The 14,594-nt window shown below is 37.0% G+C and overlaps 1 protein-coding gene across 1 annotated transcript in view; it reads left to right on the top strand.

Annotated features, from left to right (window-relative positions):
• PTPRQ (protein tyrosine phosphatase receptor type Q) overlaps positions 1-14,594 on the top strand; it is a 211,279-nt gene that overhangs the window by 48,478 nt on the left and 148,207 nt on the right. The gene's annotated exons all lie outside the window — the stretch shown is intronic.

The raw sequence follows: 14,594 nt of genomic DNA, 5'->3' as shown, positions 1-14,594 counted from the left end.
TTTAGATTCACCAATTAGGTAACACATTACCTAGTGGATTTCATATATTTCAACTCAGAAAATACAATTTACACAATACTTCGTAAAACATAGCCATTTCCTTTTATATTTCTGAATTGGAAGGGCCAGCATTGAAGGAGATGCTATGATGTTTTAAAGAAGTCTCCTCTTCTTCTCTTTCCTAAATTAAGATTTTTCTTTCCCTAATTCCCTTTTAACCCCTTTGCATATTTCTCTTTAAGACTATATTTTTTGTTTTCTTTGTTGCCTGATTCCTAGTGAGTTTGCCTAGTCATGACGAAACTGGGAGTGTCGTGACTCCCAGTTAGTGAAAAGGAAGCAGTGGGAAGAAGGTAACCATTCCTTTTCATTACCCTATTTATTTATTTACTCATTCATTCATTGAACAATATTGATAGAATACCTATATACTCATGAACAAGACTCACATAAGACCCTTGCCCTCAAGGGTCTTGTATCTCTTACAGTCCCAAGAGATAACTGGATTATATACCCATAAACAAGCCAACAAGGGAACGTTGGGGGAAGGAGGTCTACTTTTGATGGGATGCTTCAGGAAGTTCTCTTTGAAGAAGTGGCATTGAGCTGTGATCCAGTTGACAAGAAAGAGCTTATTGCCATGTAAAAATCTACAGGGTGGAACTTTCAAGAAGGAGGGAATACCAACTGTACAAGCTCTGTGGGGAAACAAAACTTGTCACTTTGAAGACCAGAAAGGAGGTCCATGTTGCTGGGGATTAGAGAACCAGAGGAGGGTAACAGTGGGGACAGGAAATAAAGTTCAGGAGTCAAGCCATGGTAAGGATTTTGTTTTCATTTTAACTATAAAGGGAGTTCATAGATAACTTAAATCACTTTAGATTCCTTATAGAGAATGAATTGTCAGGGACAAAACTGTTTGCAGGAATGCTAGGCTATTTTAGTAGTCTGGGAAAGAGATGGGAGTGGCAACAGAGGGGAGAAGTAGGCAGCTTTGAGCTACATTTGGGAAGAAAAACTAACAGGACTTGGTGATGGATTGGCTGTGCAGATAAGAAAAAGAGAAGAATCAAAGATGACTTCTAGATTTTTGAATCAAGTGTGGTTACTACTAGAATTTGATGGCATTTACTAAGTTAGAAAAAAATTTAAATGAAACAGATTAAGTGAGAATCAAGATTTTTCAGGCTGGGATTTTCAGCCCTGCATTATGAGAATAATTGTGTTCTTCTATACGGTGATCATGCTTCCCTTCCTAGAGCTTCCGTGTATTTCTAGCATAATGCATAGCACACCTACACAGAAACACATGTGGTTGGATAGCATTTTAAGGGATGCTGTTCACCCAGTTTTTCTCTCTCTGGGTATGAACTCCATGTCAATGGGAGCCTCCTATTCTAGGAACTTAGCTATAACTTTAGTTGTCTATTTATAGTTCCAAAATGTCTAAAGGTACCAAGATTTGTTAGGAATAAGTAATGACAATGTACATTACACCACCTCTTAAGAATATAGCATGGCTCAAATTTTATATGCTACGATTCTGATGTCATATAGAACATGACCTTTTATTTTCTGTAACTGGTTATTTTGCTTTTTGCAATGATGCTGGGGTTGATGAAAGCGCTGATTTTAGATAACCTATTCGTTTCTCATTCCCTCTGGGTTTAATTCGGTCTCTTTTGGGTAAATATTCAATCAATTCAAAGTTTAACTCTTCAATTGTACTTTTTCTCTCATCCTTCAAGAGGTATCCTTATCTCATTTTCTGAGGTAGTCTGGGTACAGGGGAAGCCCAATGATATTGGGGGAATCTCAAATCTGTGATATTAAAACAGAAAAAGTTCCCTTGTCCTGCTCTCGGGGCGTGCGACGGGGGTGTGGCTCAATTCTCTGATACCCCGCTGCTCAAACCTCTAGTGGGAGCATGCAGACGGGCAGGTTGTGGGGCTCCGACCCCATAGCAGGGTCTAGGGGTGAATGTTTACAGCTGAAACCCCAGTGGGCGTGTGTTACAGTATGCTCTTTTATTTTTATTTTTTTTATTATTATTATTTTTTTTTTGAGACGGAGTCTCGCTCTGTCGCCCAGGCTGGAGTGCAGTGACGCAATCTCGGCTCACTGCAAGCTCCGCCTCCCGGGTTCACGCCATTCTCCTGCCTCAGCCTCTCCGAGTAGCTGGGCCTACAGGCGCCCGCCACCATGCCCGGCTAATTTTTTGTATTTTTTAGTAGAGACGGGGTTTCACCGTGTTAGCCAGGATGGTCTCGATTTCCTGACCTCGTGATCCGCCCGCCTCGGCCTCCCAAAGTGCTGGAATTACAAGCGTGAGCCACCGCGCCCGGCCCGGTATGCTCTTTTAGTTTAGCCATCTGTAGGCAGCTTGTGTTAGCTCAGTTAGACCCCCTGCCTTATCGCAAGGACAGAGGGCTTTCTGTATCCCGGGGTTTCTTGCCTTGGAGTACCAGAACTGGATCACACGTGGGCTTGGAAAGCATGATTTATTGAGTGGGGGTAACTCTCAGCAGAGGGGGGAACCAGAGTGAAATGGAGTGGGAAGATGGTTTTCCCCTGGAGTCGGGCCACTCAGCAGCGGACTCTCCTCCGTCCTCACCTGCCAAACTGCGTTGTTCCGCTGGTTGACTGCCTGCTGGCCTGCGGCGTCTGTCAGTGTGTGCTGTTAGGCCTCTGCGTTCCTCTCAATGTCCAGCCATTGTGTCTTCCGCCACCGTGTTCCTGTCAACGTCCAGCCGCTTGTGTGTGTGCCCGTTAGGGTCTTGGGATTTTTTATAGGCACAGGATGGGGGCGTCGTCGGCCAGGGTGGTGTTGGGAAATGCAACATTTAGGCGGGAAAACAGAAATGCCTGTCCTCATCCAGGTCCCTGGGCACAAGCCCAGGGGTGGGGCCCTAGGCAGAGACCCGCCCTTCTCTACCCAGCACTTCCCTGCCCCCCCTCCCATGACCTTTTTATAGAATCATTCTGGCACAAACTTGCAGTCACGGCTTCTAGTTTCAAGGTTCCTATTTTCCGTTTTATCTTTGGTCCAACCTCAAGGCTTATTCTAGTCCCCTGGTTCCCTAGCATGTCTGTGTTGAACCTCAGGTAGCTAGATACTCACAGCTGATTTCTCTGCACCAATCTACAGTGTGAAGGATTTGAGAAAGGTACTTCCACACCCTTCTCTAGCTCTGGATGATCTGCTAGAGGAGCCCTTACATCTTGCTTAACACAGAGATTTTCTGAGCAGCTTGTCATGTTTATCTCCATCCTGAGAAAAAAGAAAGTCTTCTTTACACTGGGATTTCTCTCCCAAATCTATTCAGGTGTTGTCACCACTCAACCCTTACCGTAAGATCTTGGGACACTCCGGTGTGATGGCTTTGCCCTTTTATTTCTCTCACTCTTTTTTCGTAGTGCAAAATTTTTCCTTTTATCTTTCTTTTGACTGATGGAAATTTCCTTCTTCTGTATACTCTTTCCTTTCTACACCTCAAGGGTCTTAATTTAATTATAACTACTTAATTATAAAACTCTGTGGTCTCAAATAATCCAGGATTGACTCTTCATGTGTAAATGGAATGTAGAAAACACTTTTCCCTCAGTAAAACTTGGCTTTATTTTATGCACACATACACACACACACACACACACACACACACTCTCTATCTCTCTCTCTCTGCTTTAAAGTTTACTTTGTTCATTGCTGTATTTAAAAGAGACTATTACCTGGCACATAATTGAAACTTAATATTTGTTCAATGGATGAGTGAATGAAGAGTATGTTTTAAATTAGAAACTGTATATATATAATATATATTATATAAATATTATATATACTTTATATAATATATTATATAAATATTATATATAATATTTATATGATATATACAATATAAACATATGTATACATATTAGATATGATTGTTATATTACATTATGTATTATATAATTATTACATATAATTATTATATTATATATAATTGTTATATATATTTTTTTCTCATTGCATTTCTGCAATAAGAATAGTGATGTTTTTTCAGATAACGGATGACTCAGTGAAATAGAGTAAGATTACATAAAGATAGAACAAAAAAGGAGAAAGACCTTAACATATTCGAGAATATTATCTATAATATATATGTAATATATATAATTAAATATGCACAGATATATATTTAATTTTTCAGCATTGTCTTACTAAGATGCTTGCTGGAAGCTTTATGATTTAGGATCTTATTAACATACTTTAGTATCTTACTAACATCCTTAGTTGGAAATAGCCCTGTAAGGTATAGTAAGTGTAGCGAAGGGAATCGTCATAATTCTGGATTCCTTCATTAGTGATCGCTAACCTTTTTTGGGGACTCTTACCATAATCAGTTTTGGGGAGAGGAGGCAGGTATCATAATGAAATACACATGGGTTTTTAGTCAGTGAGACATGGATTTGAATCTTGGCTCTGACACTCAATTATCTTTGGTTCCTGTAAAGTACTTAATAAATGATAGTTATCATTGTTAGCAGGATTCCTGTTTCAGGAGTCCATAGTTCTCTCATAATTCTCAGTTGCCATTATTTCAGCTGCTCCAATAATTACCAAATTCTTATAAAAAACATTTATTTGAATATTTCCTTTTTCTTTTTTTTTTGAGAGGGGGTCTCGTTCTGTTGCCCAGGCTGGAGAGCAATGGCACCATCTTGGCTCACTGCAACCTCTGCCTCTTGGGTTCAAGTGATTCTCCTGCCTCAGCCTCCCGAGTAGCTGGGATTACAGGTGCCCATTACCATACCTAGCTAATTTATTTTTATTTCTTTTTATTTTTCACTAGAGATGGGGTTTTGCCATGTTGGCCAGGCTGGTTTTGAACTCCTGACCTCAGGTGATCCTCCTGTCTCAGCCTCCCAAAGTGCTGGGATTACAGGCATGAGCCACTGCACCTGGCTGAATATTTCTTTTTTTTTTTGAGTGTGTCTTCAAAATGCAGGCTGCCTATTACATTTGTTACATTGGGTAACTTTTTTCTTTATCATGAATATTTCTTGACAAAATAACTCATGAGGGTTAATGTGTAACCATTTTACATCCATTATTGCATTAGTCACATTTGATTTGTAGATGGTATGTTCAGAAATCTGTTTTAATCCATTGCATTTTAAAATGATTTTTCCTTCTGAAGTTTGCTTTGCAAAATAACTTTTATCATCCATCAAGATGGTAAACTAGCATTTCCCCCCTGCAGTTATTGATAAATAACACATATTTTTCAAATGATAGACAGTCCTTGAATTCCTAGGGCAACCACCATTAAATAACTGGATTTCTATTGGAGCACCGTAAGCTTATTCTTTTAATACATTTTGAATTGAGGCATGATGTTCTAGTAGAACTTATTTATTTACTGTTTTCTTGAATTCAACTTGTAATTGCTTAGCACTTTTACTTCTAGATGTGTCAGTAAAATTTAACAGTAGTTTTCTTCTTTCTTTAGGAAACTTCTAAGAGAATATACCCTCTATAGCTAAAAGACTGAGGACTGAAAGTGATGCTGAAAGTTCTAACTTATATACAAATCTTGACTCTGAAATTCTCAATTTTCTTAGTAGTAATTATGAGAGGTAATTCTGAAACAGTCTGACAAATGTTTATTAAACTCTGTGGGGAGATATATAACATACAGCACCTTAAAATGATTGAAGACTTATTATAGATAATATATGCCCATGTGAAATAATTGAAAAACACTTGCCAAAGAATCTATTAGGAAGTCAAAATAATTCTAATGCAGCTCTTTATTAAATATTACTGGTCAAATAATTCCCTCAGTAACATAAAAGCTTACCTTTGTGTATGGACTTCTGAATCCTAAAAAAGTATACCTACTCTAGTTTCTTCAAGTTTTCTAAAAGATTTTCACCGTGTTAAAAATGACCTCATGGTTACTGCATATAATATAGATCAATCATCAGAATGAGAAGGGGGCCATTTCAGATTTTCTGAAGTTAGATCCATTTTGGAGTGAAAGTGGTAAAGATAGATTTGTGAATTAGGAGAGCATCTCAGTGGAGGCAGTGTATGAAGGCAGCAGGAATGACTGTCAAGAGTTTGACAAGTAGCATTATAGACATGGAGTACTGAGGCTAGGTTGGGAAGATGAAATAAAGAAATATAGATAGATGGAGTGGTAGAGCACATGAATGCTCTTTAGGCCTTAATATGAGGTTTCTAGTGGGATGACCAATGTTCTGACCAATGTTCTCTCTCAACTCTTTCCTGATAGTCATTTTTCTGAATCACTCTGAAGCTTGAGTGCAAAGGTCAAGCCCATGGCCACTCATGCTTTGCAAGTGGGTCATAAATTTAGAATTGATTGTCAGTGTTAAAAAAATGAGTAGATCTCTTGTAAAACTTCAATTTCCTTTGTTTCTTTTAAAAATCAGAACACTTTTACCATATTTCCTGTGGCAAAAAAATCAGCAGGGTTGAATGGTGACTGTCTTTTATTTGAAGCATTTGCTTTGTTGTTTACTGTGGTTCCCATCACACCCTCTTATTTCATTTAAACTGAAAGAAAATTTTGTAGGTATATAGTAGGTTTATATATTTATGGTGTACATGAGAAACTTTGATACAAGCGTGTAACAAGTAATAATAACATCATGGAAAATGGGGTTACCATCCTCTCAAGCATTTGTCCTTAGTGTTATAAACAATCCAATTATACTCTTAGTTATTTTATAACGTACAATTAATTATTATTTATTATAGTCACCCTGTTGCACTATAAAATACTAGGTCATATTCATTCTTTCTATTTTTTTATACCCATTAACCATCCCCACTTTCCCCCCCCCATCCTCACTACCCTTCCCAGCTTCTGGTAACCATGCTTCTACTCTCTATCTCTATAAGTTCAATTGTTTTGCTATTTAGCATCCACAAATAAATGAGAACATGTGAAGTTTGTCTTCTGTGCCTGACTTATTTCACTTAACACAATGACCATGATGGCATCTTATTCTTTTTTATTGCTGCATAGTACTCCATTGTGTATAGATGTACCACATTTTCTTTATCGAGTCATCCATTGATGGACATTTTGGTTGCTTCCAAATCTTGGCTATTGTGAAGAGTACTGTAACAAACATGTAAGTGCAGATATCTCTCCCATATACTGATTTCCTTTCTTTTGGCTATATACCCAGCAGTAGGATTGCTAGATTTTACATTAGCTCTATTTTTAGTTTTTTGAGGAACCTCCAAATTGTTTTCCATAGTGATTGTACTAATTTGTATTCCCACCAACAGTGTACAAGGGTTCCCTTTTCTTCACATTCTCTCCAGCATTTGTTATTGCCTGTCTTTTGGATAAGAGCTAGTTTAACTGGGGTGAGATGGTATCTCACTGTAGTTTTGATTTGCATTTCTCTGATGATCAATGATGTTGAGCACCTTTTCATATGCCCCCTTGACATCTGTATGTCATCTTTTGAGAAATGTCTATTCAAATATTTTCTCCATTTTTGATTGGATTATTAGTTTTTTTCCTGTAGAGTTGTTTGAGCTCCTTATGCATTCTGGTTATTAATCCCTTGTCAGATTGATAGTTTGCAAATATTTTATCCTATTCTGTGGGTTGTCTCTTCTCCTTATTGATTGTTTTCTTTGCTGTACCGAAGCTCATTAACTTGTTGTGATCCCATTTGTTCATTTTTGCTTTGGCTGCCTATGCTTGTGGGGTATTACTCAAGAAATTTTCACCCAGACCAATATCCTGGAGATTTTACCCAATGTTTTCTTGCAATATTTTCATAGTTTGAGGTCTTAGATTTAAATCTTTAATCCATTTTGATTTAATTTTTGTATATGGTGAAAGATGGAGGTCAAGTTTCATTCTTCTGCATATGGATATCCAGTTTTCCCACACCATTTATTGAAGAGACTGTCCTTCCTCCAATGTATGTTCTTGGCATCTTTATCGAGAATGAGTTCATTGTAGGTATGTGAACTTGTTTCTGGATTCTCCATTCTGTTCCATTGGTCTATGTGTCTGTTTTTATGCCAGTACCATACTATTTCGGTTACTATAACTCTGTAGTATAATTTGAAGTCAGATAATGTGATTCCTCCAGTTTTGTTCTTTTTGCTTAGGATAGCTTTGTTATTCTGGGTCTTTCATGGTTCCATATAAATTTTAGGATATTTTTTCTATTTCTGTGAAGAATGTCTTTGATATTTTGACAGAGATTGCATTGCATCTGTAGATTACTTTGGGTAGTATGGATATTTTAATAATATAGATTCTTCCACCCCATGACATCGAATAGCTTTCCATTTTTTGGTGTCCTCTTCACTTTTTTTCATCAATGTTTTACAGTTTTTATTATAGAGAACTTTCATTTCTTGCCACCAAACTTTATTTTAAACCAAACTTTTAGTCATTTATTTTACCTCTCTGAATCTTGAGTTATTAACAATTGATTTAGGCAATCTTCTCACCAAGTTTTTGAAATGCAGAATGCTGAGAGAGATTGTGATTTCTTTGCATGTCAGACTTGGAGAACAAAGTGTCTCAGAAAGCTGAAGGAACTGAATCAAGAATAGTGCTATTAACTTAAAAATCTCACAATCTAAAAATTTACAAAGGAGACTTTATTTCTTTTAAAGGATCACAGTCTGCAAGGTGTGGCCATCTCTCAGACTGGGAAGTGTGCCTCCAGCAAAGACTGGAGATGGGCACTTTGAAGGAGGAGGGATCGGGGTAGGAGCTGTATGCTAAAAGGGTTAGCTAAACATACATATTCAACCTGCTACAAGAGGAGCTATGAATATTCAGGAAGGTGGTCCTGATGCATGTGTATTGAACAAACATGTATGTAACAAATGATCCATGTTCACTTTGGGATGGAGACTTCACATTTAAATGTATTACAATTAGGTCCTGTACATCAAAGGATTTTTTCAGTACACAAAGTCATTCAAGTGCACAGCCTCTGTAAATTAGCCAGAACCAGTCCATGGTCAGTAGTCTTACCAGGAGAAAGTTACTGAAATCAGTATCTTGTCCAATCAAAGCTGTAATTATGGCTGTGGAAAAGGGGGTCAGTTAGTCTCGGTCTGGTGGCGAGCTACAATTGTTTTAATATTGCTTATCTTGAGGCCAGTGCTTGTTTAACTGCTAGAGAAAAACAAAAACCTATGGCAGTTAGAGCATAGGTTAAGTGTGTGTTTTGGGTGGGGATTGGGGGGGATACATGACTTAACTCTTGCCTGACATGGCCATATGTTGTGTTTATAATTTGGTATCTTGTTGTCACGAAGAGTCTGTTCTCTCAGTCTCTTGGTCTCTATTTCATATGGTTTGGTTGTGTCCCTGCCCAAATCTAATCTCATGTTGAATTGTAGCTCCCATAATTTCCACATGTTGTTGGAGGGACTGGTAGGAGATAATTGAATCCTGTGGCGGTATCCCCCATACTGTTCTCGTGGTAGTGAATAAGTCTCATCAGACCTGATGGTTTTATAAGGGGTTTCCCCTTTTGCTTGGCTTTCACCCTCTCTTGCCTGCCGCCATTAAGACATGCCTTTTGCCTGCTGCCATGATTGTGAGGCCTCCTCAGCCACATGGAACTGTGAGTCCATTAAACTTCTTTTTCTTTACAAATTACCAGTCTCAGGTATGTCTTTATCAGCAGCATAAAAACGGACTATTGCACAATTTTAGCATTAATTTAGGTCAGCTGTTGTGTCTAACAGTAAATGGTGGGGGATATACTGAGGTGCGCCTGACCTCCCATCCTGTCATGGCCAGAAACTCCATTTTTTTTTAAGATTCAGTTGGCTGACAGGCTTAGGATTTTATTTTTAGTTTACAGTGTACTAGTTACCATTTTGAGACAAATGTTTCTTACATATTTTTTCTTTTTTCAAAAATATCGCAAAGAAAAGAATATTATCCCCATTTTATAGTTGTGGAAGTCTTCTTGATGAGATTAAGGACAAAGGTAAGGTTACAGAGCTAAGGATGACAGAATCAGAATTCACACCCAGATCTGTGTTACTCTCAAATTATGCTTTTACCACACCAATAGGAATATGTGTTATAATTCGCCTTTGTTCTAAAAATAAAACAGCACATTTATAGGATTATAGGAGTCTGAATTTGGTAACAGCACTGTGAAAAATATTTAGGGAGTTTAAGTAAGCTTATTGCATCAACTCATATGGGATATTTCTACCAAAAATTATTGGCTTAATATTGGTCTGTGTTCATTGATGGACTATATGTATTATGACAGAATGATAATTACACTATTTCATGAGTCAAACCAGTTGGATTACTGGTTAGTACAGTTTGAATAGACAGAGTAGAGCTTGTTCAGGGAGAAGTGATGAAGATGGTGGAAATCCTCAGAATCAAGGCATATGCGGAACTCTTGAAAGAAGGGAACAGGTCAAGATTAATAATAGTCAAGATTCTTTTAGTTTCAAGTACTGGACTCATCCTAAATTGGCTTAAGCAAAAATGGGAATATATTCATACATATAGCTTAAATGTCCTGATAATGTTATCAGGTGTGGTTAACAGCAAGAAGCTTGGTGTGGTCAACAATGAGATGGCCTTTGTGTCTTGTGTATAATGGCACAGGATAAAAGTGGGAGTAGATAAAGCTGGAGAGGTGGTTAGGCCATATACATTGAGTCTTGAAGCCAGAATAAGAAGTTTGAATTTTTTTTTATTATACTTTTAAGTTTTAGGGTACCTGTGCACAACGTGCAGGCTTGTTACATATGTATACATGTGCCGTGTTGGTATTCTGCACCCCTTAACTTGTCATTTAACATTAGTTATATCTCCTAATGCTATCCCTCCCCCCTCCCTCCACCCCACAACAGGCCTCGGTGTGTGATGTTCCCCTTCCTGTGTCCATGTGTTCTCATTGTTCAATTCCCACCTATGAGTGAGAACACGCGGTGTTTGGTTTTTTGTCCTTGCTCGCAAGAAGTTTGAATTTCATTGCGAGTGCAATGGAAAGCCCATGGAATGTTTTCTCCAGGAGTGTGATCATACATCTTTGGGTACATGGTTTAAATAAAATTTTAAAATTCTGTGTAATACTAACAGTCATATTCTCTGTCTCTCTCTGTCTGTCACTCTTGGATCTCTCACGGTGTGTGTGTGTGTGTGTGGTTCTACTTATAAGAAGTCAATTTATTACTGAATTGCCTTAGTTCTCCCTTCATAAATAATGTGGATACTATAAAAAAAGGGAGTATACTACTGGTTATTATTATAATACATACTTGACCTTCTGAAAAGCTCAGTTCCCTTTCTATAATTCTCCATAACATTTATATTTTCTTGTTTAATAAGGGTCTTTCTGTGAGTTGGTAAGGTCTAGTGTAGTGACTGTACTTTATCACAAGTCACTAGCTCAGTGCCTGGAATATAGTAAGTATTCTAAACAATTTTTAAAATAGAGCATCAAAAATCTAGAGGAGAAACCACATAGACATATTTCAGCATGTTTGGGGTCAATTTTAATTTAACCTCTCTAATGCTCTGGATTCCCACAGTTCCATGCCCCATCCTATCTGTGCTTTCTCTGGTATATGGATCTTCACATAAAAATCAAAATCTATGGAGACAGGGTATGAATTGGAACCCAGAATTGGCCATCTCAGAGAAGCAGGTGTTTACAGAAAGGAAGATTGCAGAGAGGCTAGATTTGGGAGCTAAAGCTTTGGTTGGAGGAAACTAAGTTGGAGAACTAGTTCCATACATTGCAATTCCAGAAACTTTCAGAAGAGTCAATTGGACATATCAGTCTAAAGGCTATTAGTGTGGTTTTTGTATGGTGAATAGAATTATGTGGCTATAGAATTGGAAAGTGATAAGAATTTCCCCCAAAAATATATACAGTAAGGTGAAGGTGATTTCACAGACAATTAAGATCAAATGTATAATGTATATGGCTTTCTGTAGCTTCTGCTTGATCAAAGGCCAGAATAGTAAATTTAAAGGTTTGCCCATCCTCCAAGTCTTCCATAAGCAACACTTTCCACAGCTTTTTAGAGGAACTGAAGAACAGACAATTTGAAATTATGTTCTTTGGGGAGTGCCAGGAGTAACAATATTCTAAATTTGTAGTAAGGTAAGTACCATGTGTTTAAAAATTTTTTAAAGCAAGGGCTAACGTTAATACTATTTGGTTACATTTAAGAGTCCTAACTAGGACTTCCTGTAAGAAATGAAAATTAATGAGCTTTTATTTTTTTAAAGCCTTATTATGAGAAATTAATGTGATCAGATATTTGAAACTGTTGAAGAAAAAATGAAAGGAAGTATCTTTAATAAAGTGGAAGGGCACTGATTTACTGAAAAAAAATTATTCAAGTAATTTTTTCCAAACTTTAGAGCTTTATGATTATAAATTAAAAGCCTCTACTAAAAGACAATCCACCACTGATTATATTTTAAAGCTTGCTATACATTAAGCACTTTGCATCACTTTATCTTTTTTAAAAATCATTTTTGTTTCTACAACACGTGGCAAACTTTCAGTAAAAAGGCAATCTTTCTTATTTCTTGACTAAATGTGTTAAAATACACTTTCATTTATAAAATTAATTTTATGATTATATTTATAGAACCTATAACTTTTTAAAATTTCCAGTAGAAAGATGTTTTGAAAAATATTTGTACTATGTAAACCCTGTCAAGTAATTGTTAACCTTGTATTCATTTGAACACAATTTAATTTACGCCAAAGTTATTTAATTCATTATTATACTATACTGTTGTAGTTCACAAAAATTGACTCTTTTCCAAATAAAAATTGTGTTCTAAGATTTAATTCATGATGCTTTAAAGTATTAAATATTATGCTTTGTTCTCCCTTTATACAAAATTGATAAGTTCTAAAGCAGACGGAAGAAACATGAATAATTATTCCCATATTGTCATTAATAATCATGTATAATCCATAAATTCCATACTTATAGACACCAAATTAAAAATTTACAAGACAGAAAAGCAAAACTAATAAGTAACTTAAAATATAGAATTAAAAAAGAAATGGGGAGATGATCCAGGAAAAGGAGAAAAAGCACATTTAATTTAATGTTAGGAATGAAAAAGGAGACACAACTACAGATAACTTAAAAATTAAGAGATATCTTTAATCTCAGCACTTTGGGAGGCCAAGGTGGGCGGATGGCTTGATCCCAGGAGTTTGAGACCAGCGTGGACACCATCACTACAGATACCTAAAAATTAAGAAATATCTGTAATCCCAGAACTTTGGGAGGCCAAGGTGGGCAGATGGCTTGAACCCAGGAGTTTGAGACCAGCCTGGGCACCATGGTGAGACCCCATCTCTAGAAAAAATAACCAGGTGTGGTAACATATACCTGTAGTCCCAGCTATTCAGGAGACTGAGATGGGAGGATCACCTCAGCCTGGGGTTGGGGCCATTGATGCCACAGTGAGTTGTGATCATACCACTGCACTCCAGCCTGGGTCACAGAGTGAGACCCTGTCTCATAAATAAATAAATACATGGACATTTAAAATAACCTTATGACAATAAATTTCAAATGGATGAAATCATAAGCTTCTAGTAAGATATAACTTATACACTTTGTAAAAGAAAATAAAAATATCTGAATAGTTTATAAGCTTTAAAGGGGAGAAATGGGTAGTTAATAATTGTGTATTCCTCCAATAGCCCATTTTCTGAAGTATTTTACTCAAATTTTGGAGCCCTAATGGGATGATAACTGTGGCTATAAACTCATTGAAGCCAGAGGTTATGTCTTTGTCACCTTTATATTTCCATCACAGAGCATAATAACATATTTTATGCCCTCAATAAATACTTGTTGAAGTAATGAAAGAAAGAAGCATTGTACATTTAAAAGTCTTGTTTTTTCCTAATCTCACTAATCTTTGAGCACTCCTGTGAAGTCATTTTACATGTTTTTGATCAGTTTCCTCTCCTGTTGTCCTTGGAAATTTCCCAAATCATCTCTATTTTCAAGCCTTTTGCTAAATCTCACTCACCTCATTCAAAGCAGACAAACCCAGCTTCCATTCTAAACTTAAAATTGAGGTGACTATCTCAAAAATTTGACTACTTCAAATTCTTGCTTCCAGAATCCATCAACTCATTTACATCCATTCTCAGAGGATGAAATACTAAATCTCTCTTTTTCAGTTCAGGTGCAATCCTTCCTCCTGCCTTCTGGATCCTAATTCCTTGTGTCTGCTCTAAAGCTATCTATGGATTATTAGTGTATGCATCCTCAGCTTCAAACTCATTCTCTTCAGTGGCTTTTTCCTTTAATCTTTTAAATGTATCTTTCCTACCAAAGGCAAACAAGCAAAACAAAGCCAAACTAAACCAAACCAAACCAAACCAAAGTTAGCCAGTCAACCAAATGATGACAACAAGACCAATAACAACAAATGAATACCCTACTTTGACTCAGACAGTCTCTGAGATGCTAGAACAGCTTTAGGAACGTGCAACTGTTTATGCCTTGCTAGTTTGGGATTATTTAATACATAATCACTAGCCTACTGATGCCA

Source organism: Nomascus leucogenys, chromosome 10 (genome assembly GCF_006542625.1).
Source record: "Nomascus leucogenys isolate Asia chromosome 10, Asia_NLE_v1, whole genome shotgun sequence".
NCBI lineage: Eukaryota > Metazoa > Chordata > Mammalia > Primates > Hylobatidae > Nomascus > Nomascus leucogenys.
The sequence above is the reverse complement of the archived record's forward strand: the minus strand, read 5'-3'. Positions and strand labels throughout refer to the sequence as shown.